This window comes from Cibotium barometz, chromosome 25 (assembly GCF_041138505.1).
Source record: "Cibotium barometz isolate CiBa-2024 chromosome 25, ASM4113850v1, whole genome shotgun sequence".
NCBI classification, from domain to species: domain Eukaryota; kingdom Viridiplantae; phylum Streptophyta; class Polypodiopsida; order Cyatheales; family Cibotiaceae; genus Cibotium; species Cibotium barometz.
This window is the reverse complement of record NC_141070.1, coordinates 55,395,340-55,416,985: the sequence shown is the minus strand read 5'-3', so window position 1 is coordinate 55,416,985 and position 21,646 is coordinate 55,395,340.

Here is a 21,646-nt window from a genome sequence, read left to right as displayed (position 1 = left end):
CAGTATCAAGAATCAGTAAGAGAGTATCATTGACTATATCACTACTGGAAATTGGATCAAAGATCTGCATATTCGCAGTGTCATCAGGAGAATACTTTGTATCTGGAACATATGGCTAATATGGATAATGTGTAGTAGACTCAATGTGAGTCTCCACACCCGCATAAAGAACTCAATCACCATAAATAGAGCCAAAGAGACTCATCATATCTAGATCAAGGCTAGAAAGAACTAGCTCCTCTGGATCATTATCAAGAATCAGTAAGAGAGTATCATTGACTACATCACTACTAGAAATTGGATCAAAGATCTGCATATTCGCAGTGTCATCAGGAGAATACTTTGTATCTGGAACATATGGCTAATTTGGAACCATAAAATTATCCTCCACTCCAAAAAATAAAAAATGACACCATCATCATGGGCAGTGTACTCCATATCATCATGGCATCCATCCTCTACTACATCATCAATGCTCTCGAAATCATGAGGCAATATGACATCATCACAGACATGTGAGTCATCATGGACAGTCACTACTAGTCCATGGGCTCGTAGCAACGATAGAAGCGACGCAAAAGCGTCGCTTACGCGACGTCTCGAGCCGTCGCTACAGGCGTCGCTCTTGTACGTCGCTTAAGCGACGATAATAGCGACTTCTGTAGCCATGCATATGCGTCGCATAAGCGACGAAATTTTAAAAAGTTATTTAATGTCGCTTAAGCAAGGCTCAATCGCTTAAGCGACATTACATCGCTTAAGCGATGACGCGCAACGCAAAAGTATCATATCGTATCTTCAAGCAGGTAAATGAGATCTCTCTTCATGCAACAATAACATGTAGATTTGATTCGTGTATTTTGACAGGTGGTTTTGAAGGTGGATTGGTTCCGTGCCGAGTATAAAGGCAATACCGCATCATCCATCTCCACATAATCTGTCATGGCCTCTGACAGTGTATCTCCAAAAAGTCCAGTGCCTCGTAGCAAAGACTTGATGATCGCCAACTTCACTTTACGGCCGTGGGGTCACTCATCGTATCTATATATTTAAAACAACTATATGTCAGACTAGAGAACATTATTAGAGAAGAGCTGAATACATTGTTAGAGAGGAGCACAATACATTGTTGGAGAGGAGCTCAATCGGGCCAAGGCTCATATTGACAGCTAACCATAAGAGAGCGAAGGGCTAAAAGATTACCCACGGTGAAACCCTGAGGCTTGGGAGGCAACCCTGAGGCGGCTGGTGAAACCGGGCTATGGACACATAACGCAGTAATTCTTTCAATTAAATACCTGGACTTTATGACACACACACAAACAGAATCCTCGCTCCCTCGCTCAACACCAGATTGGCCCCGAAGTCCGGCGCCCCTTGCGGTATTTATTTCTTCATTAAGAGATTGAAAATAGAAAGCGGGAGTGCAATTGGGCACTCTACCTGTTCTTGCTGAAGTTTACAAGTTCTGGAAGAATTTTGCCAGCATAACAGCACTAAAACTGTCCCAAAACAACTCAGAATGAATCCCAACTGACTAAGTTCACTTCCACAGGTCTCAACCTACCCATTTGAGTCCCAAACAGTGAATTTCAGCTTGCTGTATTTTCTGTACAGACCTGTTTTTAGCTCTGTTTTCAGCTCTGTACAACCACCACACTGTCCTGCTAGACCCTAGCAAGGTCCCTCTGCAATCTGGCATCAACTGGGCCTTGGAACAGCCCCTGAACAGTCCAAAAACAGCACTGATTTAGTGCTGAATGGACACCTGCGTGGTGAGGTAACTACCCTCACCTGTTCCTACTTTGGAGCAGCAGTTAGCTGCTCCTGTTCCTGTCAAAGGAGGCTCTTGCCTCAGCTAAAAAGCATATTCCCCACACAGCTGTACATAATTCATGAGAGAAGCCCACTAGAGGGGCATTACCATAGCTGAATATAGGTTAAGAGAGGCTGTGTGGAGCAAGCTCAACCCTCAATGCATAGTCAACAGGGAAGGGGAAGCTCCAATAGCTCTTAACCTGCAACAATCCACCTGAAAAACCACAAAAATGAGCCCAAGGGGAAGATAATCGAGCGCCCAGCCTCCTGTACTTAGAAACTGGCCTAAAAGCTGCCACATGGTAGTCATGCAACTCATTTCCCGTTCCAGCCTTCCGGTCTAAAAATCTCCCAATCTGCTAACATTTTGACATCAGTCCTTTGGTGGTTATTGATCCTTGCAACATTTCGGAGAGATTGACGTGAAGAGATTTCAAATCTGATCACTGTCCAAAAATAGCAGTTTCCCTAAATTTTAGGGATGATGTCATCTGCATTCCTTATGGTCTCTTGACCATCTTTAACCTCTATGGTCACTTCAGAATCTGCTTAGAAATCAAGATACAGTAACCTTTCAGGTGGCGGCCTGTGAACCGTTGCTTCTAGCCAAATCCATTGGCCTATCCTTTCATCCAGTGACCATGTCTTGTTCACTGGTAGTCACATTTCAGTGCATATCTCAGGCTTGGCCATCCACTGGTCCAATGTCCCACTGGACCGCCCAACTGACAATGCAATGGCCCTAGCTCTTCCAAGAGATCCCAGGGAAAGCAACAGCAGCCAAAGAAAGAAAAAGAAAAAGATATTTATATAAAGAAATAAATAGGGAAAACAACTGCAGCAAAGTATACCACCTGGTGAGACCCATTAGCTGTCCGACTGCTCAGACATCAGTCGTGGAGTGTCTCACTGCTGGCCAACTGGATGTATGCAGTCATGGGCCTCATGTGCTGCTAGCCGACTGTTGCTACAGTCGTGGAGGGCCTTTTCAGCATGCCGACTGCCCAAATAGGCCCCCAGCCCCATACCACTCAGTGTATCATATCGGGATCTTCTTGTGTATATCAGAGCAGAGTTACACGCCTACATCTCTCTCTCTCTTGTGCTATTTTTCTGCATGTGTTTTTTGCTCTTGTGTTCCCAGATCTGGTCATCATCTCCACTGCGTATTCTGACAACAACCTGGGGACACAGAGGGAACTTCCCTGCAGAAAACAAACGCCCACAGATAAAGGAGAATGGGGACGGCCAGACAATGGAGTTCTCATGGACGGATCGTGGGTGTAGAATAGATCCTGGCTGGAAAGAGCATGTGCCGCAGCTTCAGTCCTCCTTCTACTATTCAGCCCTCAACTTTTGCGCACACAGAAAAACACCCAAAAATAGGCCGCCAGCCCCTCCATAAGCATGTGTACCCCTTCAGCACTCAGCCCAACTAGTAGCAAGTAGGGGAGAACCCCCACGTGCAGTTCAGCTTCTGTGCGCCACCTGCAAACAGCCCGACAACGTGATATTCGACTCTCTGTTCAGTCCACGTGTAGCGCAGTGCTGCTCATACTATAAACTTGTTGTTAAAGGATATTGGGAAAATGCCATTCATTCAACCCACTTTATTAGATGCAAACTATGTGGTTAAGTTTATTAGAGAGCACCAATTTTCACATGCTTTGTTTTGTTCAAAGTCACCTAATAAGGGGCTACAAATCTTTTATGCCACTAGAGTTGCTACAACATATTATGTATTACAAAGGTTGTTAGTAGTTCACCTAGCATTGAATGAGACAGTGGCAGATAAGAGAGGGGATCTTTGGATAGCCACAAGAACTCAAAAAACGCTGCTGCTCTGCAACTAGGTGCTAAAATTTAATACACTCTCTAACATTTTGGCAAAATGTTGATAAAATTGACAACATTATTAAGCCTCTTGTAGGACTTCTTAGGATTGTGGACAGTGAGAAGTTTGTCATTGGTAAAGTGTACTGGTTAATGTTTGAAGCTATATGGCATATAAAAGAATTCAACCAATTCACTGTTAGGGGAGAAGGCACAAATGGTAGCCTAGGCTAATGAAAGATTGCTTCAATTGCATACTTTGCATGGGGCACCTACTAAACCTGTTAGTCCACCTTGTGGTGAGGAGAAACTGTAGAGCACGTGCTAGCATCACAAGGTCGTCCTGGGCAATATTTCCCCACTCAACTCCATCTTTGTTAGCATTCCCCCTATACAAGCCACGAGGGAGCTTAAGGGCATTGACTAGGTGTACATATGGCTACTCCATATGTGGGAGTGCAAGTGCCTCTCGCACAAGCCCTACGTTGAGTTGGACTGGATGCTTGTGGTCTTGATATCCAAGATAACACCCCTTGTGCTGACTTGCATCATAAGATTCAGTGACATATAAGGCATTATACAAGTCTGCCCCAAAGCCTCTAGGGTGGGTAGTCGGCCCAATCCAAGCCGCTCCAATTTTTGTACCATTGTTAGGTTAGCTGAAACAGCTCCATAGCAGGGACCGGTGTAGTAAAGGAGCCTGTGCTCAACTTTACGATGATTCTTCATCAAGGAATCGACAGTGTGTCCATTGACCTACTTCATCAAAGCTTCACCCAGGTGGGAGAGCTGGGTGGAGTGCTTTGCGTACTCCTTGAAGCGGCCGCTGGTAGGCCTCTTCCTCCTCAGGGAAGTATGGTGGAGCACCTCCAGGGAGGAGGAGTCAAAAGCTTCTGACATCCTGAATGCTGGCTGTGAGAGTAAGGGCTTAGGGAAAAAAATTGTAAGAGTTTGGCTAGGCTGAGAGTGAAAAGTGAGGAAATGGAAGGAGGGGGCCCATATTTATAAACCCTATGAAGAAGACATGGCCATGGTAAGTTCAAGGAACGAGCATGTGACTGTAAGCGTACGGGCATGGCAACTCAGACTGTGAGTGAACATGCATGTTAAGAGGATCGAATGGCCATGGCAAGCTAAGTGAATGGCTGTGGGCTTGCGGGACTGGTTGGAACAACCGGGGGCTTTTGAATAGGGAGTCAGCATGGCCATGACAGTGTGCGGGAGAGGGAATGATCGTTCCAAACTGGGAACATCCATGGCAATTCAGACTTTGAGAAGGGAACGGTTATGCGAATCTTGGAACGACTGCTGGCTTTGTGGTTGAGGGAGGAACATCCATGACACTTGGAATTCTGAGAAAGGAACGGCTGTGGAAAGTTTTTTTTTGGGTGTGCACCCTGTATAGGTTTTGTAAACAAAGGCTATGCCGCCAACACCCCATCGCAGGTTTTGTACTGACGTGCCCAATTCACCAAAGAAAGGAGTTTATGCCAATTAGGTAATGGCAAAGTAGGGGGTGGCACTTCCTAAAGAGATTCCGATGTGGGTGGCAACAAAGGGAGCAGCTAGGGTAGAGGGAGTTGAAGGGAGTTTTGCGGTCCTATCAAGCCTCTGAATGATAGGCGGAGGACTTGTTGACGTTGAAAGTATATCTATAAGGAAGTTCATCAGCAGTAGCTTGGGGGTGACTGTGTCTCACATAGGACTTTCTGCTTCCCTTTGTCTTGAGTAATCTTGACTATAGATGTTGCCTTGGTTACACATTGAAGGGTACGTGACTGTGGTGTGACACAAGGTAGGAGCTTAGGTTGGAGAGGTTTGGGGATCCATAGGGTATGATTGCCTTCATAGTAATGTTGGGCGCGGAGGAGAGATTTTGGGATCCACCAAAGGGTTGAGTGATGGGTTTAGGGTTTGGTCGAGGTTTAGAACACCTAAGAGAGTGCATAGGTTTGCAACCCTACCTAATGTCCACACCTGGACGTGGTCATTTACGTCTCACACATGCTGCTGTAGAAACCTGAAATCCAAGGGAGATAAGATATCACTCCAAGCACGAGGTGCTTGCTTCAAACCATATAAAGCCTTTTTTAATCTGCATACATGAGTGGGATATCTTGGGTGTACATATCCTTCTGGCTGTGCCATATACACTTCTTCTTGTAGATCACCATTTAGAAATGCATTTTTCACATCCATTTGATGCATTTCCCAACCATTTGCTGCAACCATAGCAATGAGTGCTCTCACTATTCCCATTTTTGCAACTGGACTAAATGTTTCATCATAGTCCAAGCCTTGGGTTTGTGCATAACCCTTAACTACCAATCTTGCTTTATGGCATTCAATGGAACCATCTGACTTGCATTTCACTTTGTAAACCCATTTGCAACCAATAACATTTTTGTCCTGTGGTAATGCAACCAAATCCCATGTTTCATTACCAATGCGTCCATCTCAACATCCATTGCCTTCTCCCATACATGCTTTCCAATAGCTTCTGTATAGCATGAAGGTTCCACATGCTTCACCAAAGAGGTCATATATGCATAATGCATAGCAAAATCATGATATGTCAATCTGTCAACTCGATACCTGACCCTTTGGGATCTCCGCAATGCATGCGGATCACTTTTTGAACACCTGTCACTCTAGCATGTGGTGGCACATACCTATCCTGCCTTGCACCAGGTGTGCGTAAAATGGGTATGCCAAGTTCCTCATCCAAACTCTCTGAACTTGACGACTCATAACATGTAATTCCAATTCCTTCAACCTTCTTCTTTCCTTTATCCACAGCCCTACTCCCAGTGCTCACACTCTCATGTCTGAAGCATCTTGACCATGGATGTACAATGCTACTCTCAGACTCTGCTAGCCCAGACATAGAGATAGAGCTAGAACTTGCTTGTGGCAAGTTCACATGCACATTAGCATCAAGTGAATCAATGACACCCTCATCCTTTGCTTTGTACCAACTAGCAAGTTCATCATGTTGAAATTTGAGCATAATGATGAGCTATGGTGGATCAAACACTAGAATCAACATCATTTACAAAGTGATTAGCAAATGATTAAGACGTAATTAGTGAATAATTAGCAAATAGATTAATGTAGGCATGGATACTCAAAAACCAGCAAATTCTCATTAGGGCTATGCCTCAATTTATAGAGTTTACATCAAGCATCAAATCCCATTGATTTCTCCATGATTCACTCCCAGAATATCTCCACCTCTTGCCTGATTCTCTCCACCTCTTCTCTTTTCCCTGAATATCTCCCAGAATAACTCCACACTCCTAAATTCTCTCATGCTACCCTTTATTCTCTCCCAGTAGATTCTTCTCACCTTTTCACAGGTTCTTTCACAATTACATCTTCTCTTTTACAGCCTCTAACCAAGAGCTTGTTCCCACACACACCCTATTCACTTGTATATTTCAACACCTCCCCTCAAGTGAATAATCCTAGCACACCTGGACCCTGTATCAAGTTTCCCTCTTACTTGATAGCCCACGACCAGTGCCTCAAGTCCCTAAACTCCATAGTCCTTGACACACTCTCTCTCTATGTGTCCAAGGCTACTATAAGTGCCCGCGACCTTGACTAAAGTGCTCACACATACATCTACCACGTGGCCTACATCATCGGTGGCTCAGAGGTGGTTTTACTTTGTTGGGGCAGGTTACATTGGGTTGTGGGGTCTCTCTCTCTCTCTCAGAAAAGATGATCCGACTCCACTTCCTTTAGAGCCTCCATGAAGTTTGCCGATGTCGTTCCTTCTTCACTGGGTTTGCTGTAGCAGTCTCTCGCCATGTGTCCTGGCTTTCCACATTTGTGGCAAGTGAAGGTCCTCCCTCCTACTCTGCCTCTTCCTCTTCCTCGTCCTCGAGAGAATCCTCCTCGGGTGAAGAATGCTTTTTCCTCTCCTGTTGTTGAGTCGAGCCCTTTCTTCTCTTTGCCTCTGCTCTCTTGCTCTAGTAGAGCTGCTTCTATCTCGTGTATCTTCAATTCAGGTACATTCTTTAGTGTTGCTACAATGTTTTCATAATCTCCTTTGTCCACACTCTTTAGAAGTACAGCTAATGCTTCATCATCTTCTACCTTTTTGCCAATAGCTGCCAGCTGTTGCTTAATGCTTTTATATTTGTTCAAGTGTGTGATTAAAGGTTCACTTTCCTTCATGTCCAATTTGTAGAATTGCATTAACAGATTTATCTTGGAATTTTTTGCTTGTGTACCAAATAATTTATTAAGTTCATCCCATGCATCTTTTGCCCACTGTATCCCTGTGATGTGATGAATGATTTCATCATTTAAACTGAGTGCAATAAGTCCCAATGCTTTTTCATTCCTGCTCTTCCACTCATTTTTCCCTCTCTCTGGGCATTCATCTCTCCCTCAACTAATCCCCACAGATTTTTCCTCATCAGCAAATACATGGTTTTTGTCTGCCATGTATAAAACTGTTCCCCATTAAATTTGGCTATTTCCTGTGCTGAACTCATGGTGATGTGAAGGGGGTCTTACCTCTTGATCCAATTTCAAGATTCAAGGGCAGTGTCTACCCTTTTACAACTCAATCTGTTTAATAGATGATTACAACAATTTTATCAGCATAAAATCACCAAAAATTACACTAAATTAAGGGTAACCAATTTGTATGGGATGGTTGGAGTATCAAACCAACTCCGATTTGCAATCTGAAGCTTTAGGGATCTGTATCAGATACCTAATGGTTAATTTGAACCCTCAATTGCACCAAAATATAGTGATTAGTATTGATTAATCACTGATTAGCAAATTAATGCTCTATTTTGTGTGCAAAAAACAGAGTATGCAGGGAGTCCAGATCTGGTGCCTTACACTTCAAATGAGCTCAAATGCTTTCAAAGGCATCAATAGCAATGAGTCTAGTAGAGGATTAAGCCAAGAAACACAAGATTTGACCAAATATTGAAAGCTTAATCTCTGTTTTACCAAAGTCACTTGCAGATTTGATGAAGAGCTTGGATCTCACTGTAGACTTGATGAAATTGAATTCTGTCTTCACCAGCTTGTAGAGCATGCTTGAATACACCTTGGTCTAGGAGGAATTAGAAGCATTTGATTTGATGAAGGAGAAATCTGCAGTTTACTCAGAAAAAACGCGCCGACCAAAATGTCAATTTCTCCTGAATTTCTTCGCGGTTTGCTGCGCTGTCTTGATGAGCTTGTAGCCAAGGATGTTAGCTACCATATGCTAGAAGCTTGTGCCCTAATTCTATGTGTGCAAGGTGCTAGAGATCCTCCACTGGCTGGGGGTGAAGGGGGAAGTGAAAAACTAACTAAAAATTTGATTTTTTGCTAATTATCTACTAATCCTAATTAATTAACTAATGGGCTCATAAACCTGATGGATTTTAGGCATGGCTCTGATACCATGTTAAAATTTGAGCATAATGATGAGCTATGGTGTATCAAACACTAGAATCAATATCATTAACAAAGTGATTAGTAAATGATTAAGATGTAATTAGTGAATAATTAGCAAATAGATTAATGTAGGCATGGATACTCAAAAACCAGCAAATTCTCATTAGGGCTATGCCTCAATTTATAGAGTTTACATCCAGCATCAAATCCTATTGATTTCTCCATGATTCACTCCCAGAATAACTCCACACTCCTAAATTCTCTCATGCTACCCTTTATTCTCTCCCAGTAGATTCTTCTCACCTTTTCACAGGTTCTTTCACAATTACATCTTCTCTTTTACAGCCTCTAACCAAGAGCTTGTTCCCACACACACCCTATTCACTTGTATATTTCAACACATCAAACACCACATCTCGTGAGATAACCATTTGCCTAGTTTGTGGATTGTAACATTTGTATGCCTTACGATCCTATGCATAACCAACAAATACACACTTTTCTGCCTTAGGATCCAACTTCCTCCTTCTCTCATCAAGCACATGTACATAAGCTATGCAACCAAACACTTTGAGGTGTCCAATGTCTGGCCTAAAACCTGTAAGCCGCATCTTTGGCGTACTTCCATGTATGGCTGATATGGGTGTCTTATTAAGTATATATACTGCAGTGGCACATGCTTCTGCCCAATAATAATCTGGCATGCTCTTTTCATTAAGCATTGTCCTGGCCATTTCACAAATGACTCTATTCTTTCTCTCAGCAACCCCATTTTGCTGAGGTGTATACCTGCAAGTTAACTGCCTTCTTATGCCATGCTTTCTCAAGAAATGCTCAAAAGCATGTGAGGTGTATTCACCACCTCCATCTGTCCTCAAACATTTAATCCAAGAACCATATTGCTTCTCTACAAAAGCTTTGAAATCATAAACTTTCCCAACACTTCACTTTTCTCTCTGAGAAAGTAAATCCAAGTCATTCTGCCGAAATCATCAATGAATGTCACATAATATAAACTGCCTTTAATGGATGGATTTTGTGCAGGACCCCATACATCGCTATGAACTATTTCAAGTGGCCTGCTACTCATGTTGCCTTCTCTAGGAAACCGCAACCTCGCCTGCTTTCCAAACTGACAGGCTTCACAAACATGCATATTCCCATCATACTTGAATCTAGGCAGCCCACTAACAATGCCTCTTGCCTGCATGTTCTTTAACCTTTGTATATTCACATGTCCAATCCCCTTATGCCATATATCAATGTCTTGTACCACATTTCGGTTTTTAGAGAACATGGCTGATTTCAACTCAGGAATCCTAGCATCTAGCTTAAATAACCTGCCTTCTTTCTTTCCTTTGGCAATGACTCTACATCCATTTTTGAAATCCTCAACGAAGCAACCATGCTTGTTGAAACGAACCTGTAATCCCTATTCCACCATTTGACTGACTGAGGCCAAACTTTTTGTAATAGAAGGCACATACAAGACATCTGCCATAGATTTTGTTTCACCATTGTGCATAATCAATGGTACACTTCCAACATGTGTGATGGCATGTTGGGTATTATGTTGGGTATTATCTCCTATCTCCACATAGCCTTTCACATCCATAGGCTTCATATGCTCAAACCATTCACCATGACAAGTCATATGGTTTGATGCTCCAGAGTCCATATACAAAGTGTCATCATTTTCAGCATTTGTCATCATAGATCCCTCAACATGTTTCATGGCAAGTGATTTGCATTGCCATCATTACTGCTTGATGCATAATTTCCACCACCATGTTGTGTATAATTTCCACCATGTTGTGCTCTACCCCCTCTCAAATCATTTTGTTTGCGGAAATAATCACGTGCCATATGACCAAATTTCCCACAGTAACGGCATTCCACATTTTTCATAGATGTTTGTTGGCCTTGCCAACGTCCTCTACCACGAGGATTACCTTTGCCTCTCTGAGGTGTATATCCACGACCACCTCTAGCACCATATGTAGGCTGAAAATTCTGTTGTGGTGACCTGTCTTGCCATCCACAACCATTACCACGGCCACATGATGCAAATCTCCCCCTGCCTCTAAATCCTCTTTGTGAATAGAAAGCCTGATTTCTGCCATTATCATCATGGCTAGTAGATGCATCATGAAAGGAGTCACTGACTTTGATTTCCTCAACAAGCAAGAGTGAAACCAACTCATCAAAATCTAGTAAACCTGTACTCCGAACCAAGATGGATGTATCAAAAGACTTATACTCCTTGCCAAGACCACGCAAGGTAATGTCTACCAAATCATCATCAGGCATGGGGGCATTGATTATTGCCAATGCATCTGCATACTTCTTTATCTCTTGTACATAATCATAGATGCTTCTTCCTTTCCGTTTCACATTATGAATCTGTTGTCGCAACAACTGAGACTTGCGAGCACTAGTGTCTGTATCAAACAGCTTTACCAATGTATCTCATGCATCCTTGGGATTCTCAACATCATGTATATGTATGAGTATAGCATCCGAAATACATATAGACAGGTAATGCAAAACTTTGTATGCTCTTTCTGACCATTGCTTATGAGCTATAACCTGCTGCTTTGTAGGTTGTCGGGGTAGTTCCGGCTCTGGCTCTGTACCTGTAATAAGGTTCCAAAAACCTTTTCCCTTCAGAAAACTTTTAATCTTGTACTTCCATGCCTGGAAGTTCTTCCTATCCAATTTTTCACCCACAATTGTACTTGATTATCCGACATATTTGCTCAATGCAAATGCACCTTCCGCACACGTCCAAATCTATAAACGAGCCTTCCTCAGCTTAACCACACTCTAATGAGTGTTCCAGATACTCCAAAGTAGTCAACAAACTTCAATTTTGATGTAGAAAATCAAACTGTATGCATCCAAAATGAACTGGCATACGCAGTCCAAGATACCCTATTTTGGCGTGCTTTCTAAGGCTTCAAATTGCAATGTATTGGTTCAATCAAGTGTGGATAACTTGCATTGACACCTAAACAAGCTCAATGTTGCATATAAACACCAACCAAGGTGCGTACATACCAATTTTGTCAAACTCCCTTCTCTGTTTTGAGAAAAACCAAAAAAACCAGTAGTAAAATGGCTCTAATTTCTTCAATATTTGTCCAAATTGAGAGACCACGCATTCATTAGCTTAGCAATGATGTCCACTAACTCCATGTGAAAGGAATTAGACCAATTGTTTAAGATGAGAGAGTAATGTTGAAAGAACGGTAAAGGGGGAGGAGACACACACACAGGAGCAAACCCTAATGTATATTGCAAACCCTAACCATAGAGGGAAGTCATCTCCCTTCTCACACAATGCATAAAGCCATAATCCATAATACACACAACACACTATGAGTTGTGTCCACACACATCTAACCCTAACTAATGTCCACACACTATGACCAGCTGGACACGCGGCCATTTATGTCTCACACATGTTCCTACCTAACATGCCAGCACATAGCATAGCTGGCTCACACTGACATCGAGCTTGAATCTCAACAGCCCCTCTCAAGCTCATGATGTACTGCCGATGAAGATGTAGATGAGCTTGGGATATCAAGACTCTCAACACTCCCCCTCAAGCTCATCCCATGTACTCCCAACATAGTACGGAAGTACTCAAACTTTTCCCTGCTAAGTGGCTTTGTAAAGATGTCTGCCACCTGCTCGTCAGTCTTCACATACTATAGATCAACTGTACCATCCAGCACCTTCTCTCTGACAAAGTGATAATGGACCTCTATGTGTTTGGTCCTCGCATGAAATACTGGATTCTTGGCCAACTGTATACTGCTCATGTTGTCACAATGAATGATAACTTTGCCATCAATAGGCTCACCCAAATCTACCAAGAGATTCTTTAACCATACTGCCTCACAAGTAGCAATGGCTGCACCTCTGTATTCAGCCTCTGTACTAGATAAAGCAACTATAGGTTGCTTCTTGCTACTCCAACTCACCACGGCACTTCCAAGTGTAAAAGCATATCCACTAGTAGACCTCCTATCATATGAGCTACTTGCCCAATCAGCATCTGTGTAGCCATGTATATCCAAGCCTTTACCACTCTCATAAAGTAGACCATAATGTGCAGTGGTCTTTACATATCGCATGATGCATCTCACTGCATCCAAATGAGGTTTTCTGGGGCTCTGTATAAATTGGCTTACTAGAACCACATCATAACTCAAATTCGAGCGTGTGATAGTCATGTAAATGAGACTACCAACCATCTTTCTGTACATAGATGGATCATCCAACTCCTCACCATAATCAGCCCGCAACTTCACATTCTGCTCCAAAGGTGTACTCATAGGCTTACACCCTGTCATGCTATATTTTGCCAACATATCCAATGCATATTGGCGTTGCACTAACCATGTACCTGCATGGTCTTTGATCACTTCAATTCCAAGAAAGTATCTCAACTCACCCAAATCTTTCATGTCAAATTGCCCACTCAAAGCTTTCTTGACATGCATCACATCTGTACCATGATCACCTGTGATAATCAAGTCATCCACATAGATGACAAGTAAAACAATCCCATGATCTGTCTTCTTCACATAGAGTGAAGAATCTGCTGTAGAAACCTGAAATCCAAGAGAGATAAGATATCTGCTCATCTTATCACTCCAAGCACGAGGTGCTTGCTTCAAACCATATAATGCCTTTTTCAATTTGCATACATGAGTGGGATACCTTGGGTGTACATAACCTTCTGGCTGTGCCATATATACTTCTTCTTGTAGATCACCATTTAGAAATGTATTTTTGACATCCATTTGATGCATTTTCCAACCATTAGCTGTAGCCATAGCAATGACTACTCTCACTGTTCCCATCTTTGCCACTAGACTAAAGGTTTCATCACAGTCCAAACCTTGGGCTTGTGCATAACCCTTAGCTACCAATCTTGCTTTATGTCTCTCAATGGAACCATCAGACTTGCACTTCACTTTGTAAACCCATTTACAACCAATGACATTCTTGTCCTGTGGTAATGCAACCAAGTCCCATGTACCATTATGAACTAATGCGTCCATCTCAACATCCATTGCTTTCTCCCATACATGCTTTCCAATAGCTTCTGTATAGCATGTAGGTTCCTCATGTTTCACCACCATAGATGTCATATATGCTTTCCAATAGCTTCTGTATAGCATGTAGGTTCCTCATGTTTCACCACCATAGATGTCATATATGCATAATGCATAGCAAAATCTCGATATGTCGATCTGTCAACTGGATATCTGACTCTCTGGGATCTCTGCAATGCATGTGGGTCACTCTAAACACCTGTCACTCTAGCATGTGGTGGCACATATATATCCTGCCTAGCACCAGGTGTGCGTAAAACAGGTATGCCAAGCTCTTCATCCAAACTCTATGAACTAGATGACTCATAACCTGTAATTCCAATTCCTTTAACCTTCTTCTTTCCTTTATCCATAGCACTACTCCCAGTGCTCACACTCTCATGCCTCAAACGTCCTGACCATGGACGTACAGTACTACTCTCAGCCTCTGCTGCTGCTGCTGGCCCAGACATAGAAGTAGAACTAGAACTTGCTTGTGGCAAGTTCATAGGCACATCAGCCTCAAGTGACTCAATGACACCCTCATCCTTTGCTTTGTACCAACTAGCAAGCTCATCAAACACCACATCTCGTGAGATAACAACTTGCCTAGTTTGTGGATTGTAACATTTGTATGCCTTTCGATCTTGTGCACGGTGTCCAATGTCTGGCCTAAAACCTGTAAGCCGCATCTCTGGCGTGCTTCCATGTATGGCTGCTGTGGGTGTTTTATTCAGTATATACACTGCAGTAGCACCTGCTTCTACCCAATAATAATCTGGCATGCTCTTTTCATTGAGCATTGCCCTAGCCACTTCACATATGACTCTATTCTTCCTCTCAGCCACACCATTTTACTGAGGTGTATACCTGCAAGTCAATTGTCTTCTTATACCATGCTTTCTCAAGAAATGCTCAAAAGCCACCTCCATCTGTCCTCAAACATTTAATCCATGAACCATATTGCTTCTCTGCAAAAGCTTTGAAATCCATAAACTTTTTCGACACTTCACTTTTCTCTCTGAGAGAGTATATCTATGTCATCCTGCTGAAATCATCAATGAATGTCACATAGTATAAACTGCCTTTGATAGATGGGTTTTGTGCAGGACCCCATACATCGCTATGTACTATCTCAAGTGGCCTGCTACTCATGTTGCCTTCTCTAGGAAACCGCAACCTTACCTGCTTTCCAAACTGACAGGCTTCACAAACATGCATATTCCCATTATACTTGAATCTTGGCAGCCCACTGACAATGCCTCTTGTCTGCATGTTCTTTAACCTTTGTATATTGACATGTCCAATCCTCTTATGCCACATATCAATGTCCTGTACCACATTTCTGCTTTTAGAGAATATGGCTGATTTTAACTCAGGAATTCCAGCATCCAGCTTAAACAACCTGCCTTCTTTCTTGCCTTTAGCAAATGACTCTACATCCATGTTTGAAATCCTCAACGAAGCAACCATGCTCGTTGAAATGAGCCTGTAATCCCTGTTCCACCATTTGACCAACTGAGGCCAAGCTTTTTGTGATAGAAGGCACATACAATACATCTGACATAGACTTTGTTTGACCATTGTGCATAACCAATGATACACTTCCAACATGTGTAATGGCATGCTGACTATCATCTCCAGTTTCCACATAGCCTTTCACATCCATAGGCTTCATATGCTCAAACCATTCACCATGACAAGTCATATGGTTTGATGCTCTAGAGTCCATATACCATGTATCATCATTCTCAGCATTTGTCATCATAGATCCCACAACATGTTTCATGGTAAACAAGTGATTTGCAGTGCCATCATTACTGCTTGATGCATAATTTCCACCATGTTGTGCATAATGTCCACCATAATGACCACCACGTTGTGCTCTACCCCCTCTCAAATCATTCTGTTTGCGGAAACAATCACGTGCCATATGACCAAATTTCCCACAGTAATGGCATTCCACATCTTGCATAGATGTTTGTTGACCTTGCCAACGTCCTCTACCACGAGGATTACCTCTGCCTCTTTGAGGTGTGTATCCATGACCACCTCTAGCACCATATGAAGGCTGAAAATTCTGTTGTGGTGACTTGTCCTACCATCCAGGACCATTACCACCACGGCCACGTGATGCGAATCTCCCCCTGCCTCTAAAACCTCTCTGAGAATAGAAAGCCTGATTTCTGCCATTATCATCATGGCTAGTAGATGCATCCAGAAATGAATCACTGAGTTTGATTTCCTCAACAAGCAAGAGGGAAACCAACTCATCAAAGTCTGGTAAACCTGTACTCCGAACCGAGATAGATGTATCAAAAGATTTATATTCCTTGCCAAGACCACGCAAGGTACCAAATCATCATCAAGCATGGGGGCATTTATTGTTGCCAATGCATCTGCAAACTTCTTTATTTCTTGCACATAATCATGGATGCTCCTTTTATTCCGCTTCACATTATGTATCTATTGTCGTAATTGAGACTTGCGAGCACTCGTGTCTGTATCAAACATCTTTACCAAAGTATCCCATGCATCTTTGGGATTCTCAGCATCCTGTATGTGTATGAGCATAGCATCCGAAATACATATAGACAGATAATGCAACACTTTGAATGCTCTTTCTGACCATTGCTTGTGAGCTATAACCTACTGCTTGTGAGCTATAACCTACTGCTGTGTAGGTTGTTGGGGTAGCTCAGGCTCAGGCTAATGAGATTCCAAAAACCTTTTTCTTTCAAGAAACTTTTGATCCTGTACTTCCATGCCTGGAAGTTCTTCCTATCCAGCTTTTCACCAACAATCTGTACTGGATTATTCGACATGTTCGCTTAATGTGCACCTTTTGCACTCGTCCAAATTTGTAACCGAGCCTTCCTCAGCTCAACCACACTCCAATGAGTGTTCCAGATACTCCAAAGTATCCAACAATCTTCAAATTTGATGTAGAAAATCAACCTGTATGCATCCAAAATAAACTGGCTCACGCAGTCCGAGATACCCTGTTTTGATGCGCCTTCCAAGGCTCCAAATCACAATTTAGTGGTTCAATCAAGTATGGGTAACTTGCGTTGACACCTAAACAACCTCAATGTTGAATATCAACACCATTTGACATGTGTACATCAATTTTTGAAAACCCCTTTCTCTGTTTTGGGAAAAACCAGAAAAACCAGTAGTAATTTTGCTCTAAATTCTTCAATATTTGTCCAAATTGAGCAACCAGGCACTCATTAGCTTAGCAATGATGTCCACTAACTCCATGTAAGAGGAATTTGTCCAATTGTTTAAGACCAAAGAGTAATTATCCGATTAAAATCACTCTGTTTCTCTGCAACCAGTAAATGTGTGTATTAACCAATTGCTAAAGCAATTTTGAAATATATCAAGCACAGAAGTTGTAATCGATCTCCTCTTTTGCAAAATATTCAAAAAACTACCCTGTTTCTCTGTTGATTCTGCACTGCCTGCTGTAGGAGGGTTTGGGAGTGTTTAAAGTGTTAATTGAAGAGGTATACAAGTGCCCAACACACTTAGGTATGTGTGAAACCAGTCAATGCCTTGATTTTTGCCAAAAACATGCTCCAAATGCATCAAATTTTGAGTTGCTTTTCTCTGTTTTGTGAGAGCTCAAAAACCAAAATTTTTCACACATTCAAATGCATCCAAATTGCTCCAAAATTAGTTTAAGGCTTGCATAGGAGTTGCCAATATATTCCTCCTTGTCAGATACATGTTTGTTTTTTCCAGATTTACATGTATTTCCACCATACATTAGTGCTTCCAAGCTTTAATGGAAAGCTTCCAAAAACCAGAATTTCTCTTTGCTTTGAGTTGCTCTAATTTGCTTTGTTTCTGCCTGAATCACGTGCAATCCGCTCAAGGATATTTAGAAGACCTTACCCGGTAGGCCAAGCTCTCAGATCTGATAGTAATCGGTGTGCTCCAAGCTTCACAGCTTCAATGGCAAGCTTCACAGCTTCTCTTCACAGCTTCTTCTCCCTCTTCTCTCACTCACTCACTCATAAACCCTAATAGACAGCACAAGGCTCTGATACCATGTTGAAAGAATGGTAGAGGGGGAGGAGACACACACAGAGGGAAGTCATCTCCCTTCTCACACAATGCATAAAGCCATAATCCATAATACACACAACACACTATGAGTTGTGTCCACACACATCTAACCCTAACCATAGAGGGAAGTCATCTCCCTTCTCACACAATGCATAAAGCCATAATCCATAATACACACAACACACTATGAGTTGTGTCCACACACATCTAACCCTAGCTAATGTCCACACACTATGACCAGCTAGACACGCGGTCATTTATGTCTCACACATGTTCCTACCTAACATGCCAGCACATAGCATAGCTGGCTCACACTGACATCCAGCTTGAATCTCAACAAGTAATTAGTCGATTAATCACACTCTGTTTCATTGAACACAGTAGAACATCCTGTTTAATCAGCTCATTTCCAGCTCCATAAGGCATAATTGCTCCAACCAATCATGTAGAAACCTGCTTGGGTGTGTGAATCACAAATTTGCTAAGCCAATTTTGGAATTAATCAACCACACAAGTAGTATTTGGCCTCCTCGCATCAACATTATGTGAAAATGCTCTGTTTCTGCTATAGGAGCTGCGCCGCCTGCTCTTGAGGGATTTTTGGGCTAATTAAAGTGTCAATTGATAGCATATAATGTTGCCTAACACTCCAAGGCAAGTGTACAATCCATCAAATGTCTGATTTTTGCAAAAAACTAGGTTTAATTTCATCAAAAGTTGACCTCTTTTTCTCTGTTTTGTGAGAGCTTCAAAAACAGTGATTTTCAATCTCTCAAATGCATCATATTTGCTCCAAATTCAGTGTAGGGCTTGCACATGAGTTGCCAATACATTCATCCTTGTCACATACATGTTTCTTTGCCAGATTGCATCTATTTTCACCATACATCACCGCTTCCAAGCTCCAATGGAAAGCTTCCAAAAAACCAGAATTATCTTTTACTTTGGGCAACCCTAATTTGGTTTGTTTGTGCCTGAATCACCTGCAATCCGCTCAAGGGTGTTTAGTAGACCTTACCCGGTAGGCCAAGCTCAAGGGTGTTTAGTAGACCTTACCCGGTAGGCCAAGCTCTCACATCTGATAGAAATCGGTGTGCTCCAAGCTTCACAGCATCAATGGCAAGCTTCATAGCTTTTCTTCATAGCTTCTTCTCCCTCTTCTCTGAATCACTCATAAACCCTAATAGAGAGCACCAGGCTCTGATACCATGATGAAAAACAGGTAGAGGGAGAGGAGACACACACACAGGAGCAAACCCTAATGTATATTACAAACCCTAACCATAGAGGGAAGCCATCTCCCTTCTCACACAATGCATAAAGCCATAATCCATAATACACAACTCACACTATGTGTTGTGTCCACACACTACTAACCCTAGCTAATGTCCACACGTTATGACCAGCTGGATGCAGTCATTTATGTCTCACACATGTTGCTACCTAACATGCCAGCACATAATGCAACTAGCACAAGTTGACATCGAGCTTGAATCTCAACAGGTGTATCTACGCAAATTAAGGTCACTGGTTGTGATAGTTTGGGTGCAGTATAGTACCGCAGTGCTTAGAGCTGGGTTCCCCTCGTCATCCTCCGTCCTTTTATTGCCACAGGAACCAATGTTGTACTTTGGAGCCTGTGGGTATGTGTTGTAACCGATCGAGTTTTGAGTGAGAACTTTTGATTTTTCCTTCCATCGAGTGGAGGAGTACATCCACCGCGAATCTTGGTGAACCTGTTTTGCTTCATGTGCATGTGAGTGCACGTCTTCTTTACCCTAGTCCATGGCTTGCTTTAGCTTTTCCTCATTGGTGGATGAGATTGGCGGTGTCGCACTCCCTTGTTTACTTGGTTGAACTAGTTTCTTTCTCCATACCAACTTTGGTACTTCCTTAGCACTTGATCTAGCTAGGACTTGGTCTTGTCTGTGCTTATGGCTCTCTTCTGTTCTTCTAGAGGTACATGTGGAATTGGTTTTGGATTGGTTTTTGGTACCCATACCATTTCATTTCCTTGATAATAGCCATGTGCTACTAGTAAGTCTTTTCGGACTCACTACTATTGAATGTTGAGGTGTGTGCGGGCTTGCTTAGAATAATACAGCTTCCTGTCCTTGGTTGGATTTCCTTGTCTCTTGTTTGTAGCATGGCTTTTTTGCCTTGATACCCATTAGGTTTTGTCTATATCATAGTATCCTTGTGCTTGAAGCTAGGCTTTTGGAACCCACTATTTTTTACATGGGTACTTTTGCTGCCTTTTCTATGGTTCTCTGGAATGGGGATGAGGTTTTGACGTGGATGCTTGTTCGGTTAAGTCCTTTGCTTCTTTTGGCATTAGCAGTTCCATGTTACATGTCATTGCCTATTTTCCCTTATTCAATGGACTCCATAATGGAACAACAATGGTTTCTTTGAGGCTCTCACCTCTGCCCACTTAGTGAAATAATATGTGGCCATGATCATATAATGGTCTTGTGAACAGATGCGCTGCTGGACTAATGGGTCCAACAAAATCAATACCCAATTTCTCAAAGGGTTGTCTCATAATGAAGGGGTGAGTGGCATCCTATCCTTTTGTTGTGGAATAGCAAATCGTTTACATTCCTCACATCTCTTTACAAATTCAATGGCATCTTTGAATAACATAGGCCACCACAGTCCTGCTTGAAGCACTTTGTGAGGAGTCATTCATTAGCAAAATGTCCTCCGGCTATTCTTGAGTGTGCTTCTTCTAATATTGACAAACTCATCTTCTTGCACACATCTCCTGAGGATATCGTCCTTGCATAACTTATATAATTATCCAACAATCAATTGATAAGGTGTGGCCTGCTTAATAAGCTGATGCATCTTATCTTTGTTCAAAGGTCGATCTTGTGGGAACCCATGAGCTAGATAGTCGGATATTTCCTCACTCCAGTCAGGCACCATGTCAAGTTTTAACAAACAAGCATCTGGGAGGTCATCGTTAATGCCGATTTTGCAGGTTCTCCATTTGGAATTCTAGACATATGGTCCGCCAAAACATGTTGTGTTCCTTTTCTCTCCATGACCGTAAAGTCAAATTCTAGGAGTAGAAGCAACTAGCATGTAATCCTTCCTGTGGTGCAAGGCTTGTTCACCAGATATAATAGGGCATGATGGTCCACAAAGAATACAAATTTGTGGTGCAAGGCTTGTTCACCAGATATAATAGGGCCTGATGGTCCACAAAGAATACAAATTTGTTGGCCAGCAGGTAATGTTAGTATTTCTTTACAGCATAAACCATGGCCAACCCTTCACGCTCAGTGGTGGTGTAGTTTATCTCTGCATCAATTAGTTGTGATGGCAAAGCAAACTGGGTATTCCAAGTTGAATTCCCCAGAGGTTGCACCAATATGCATCCTATA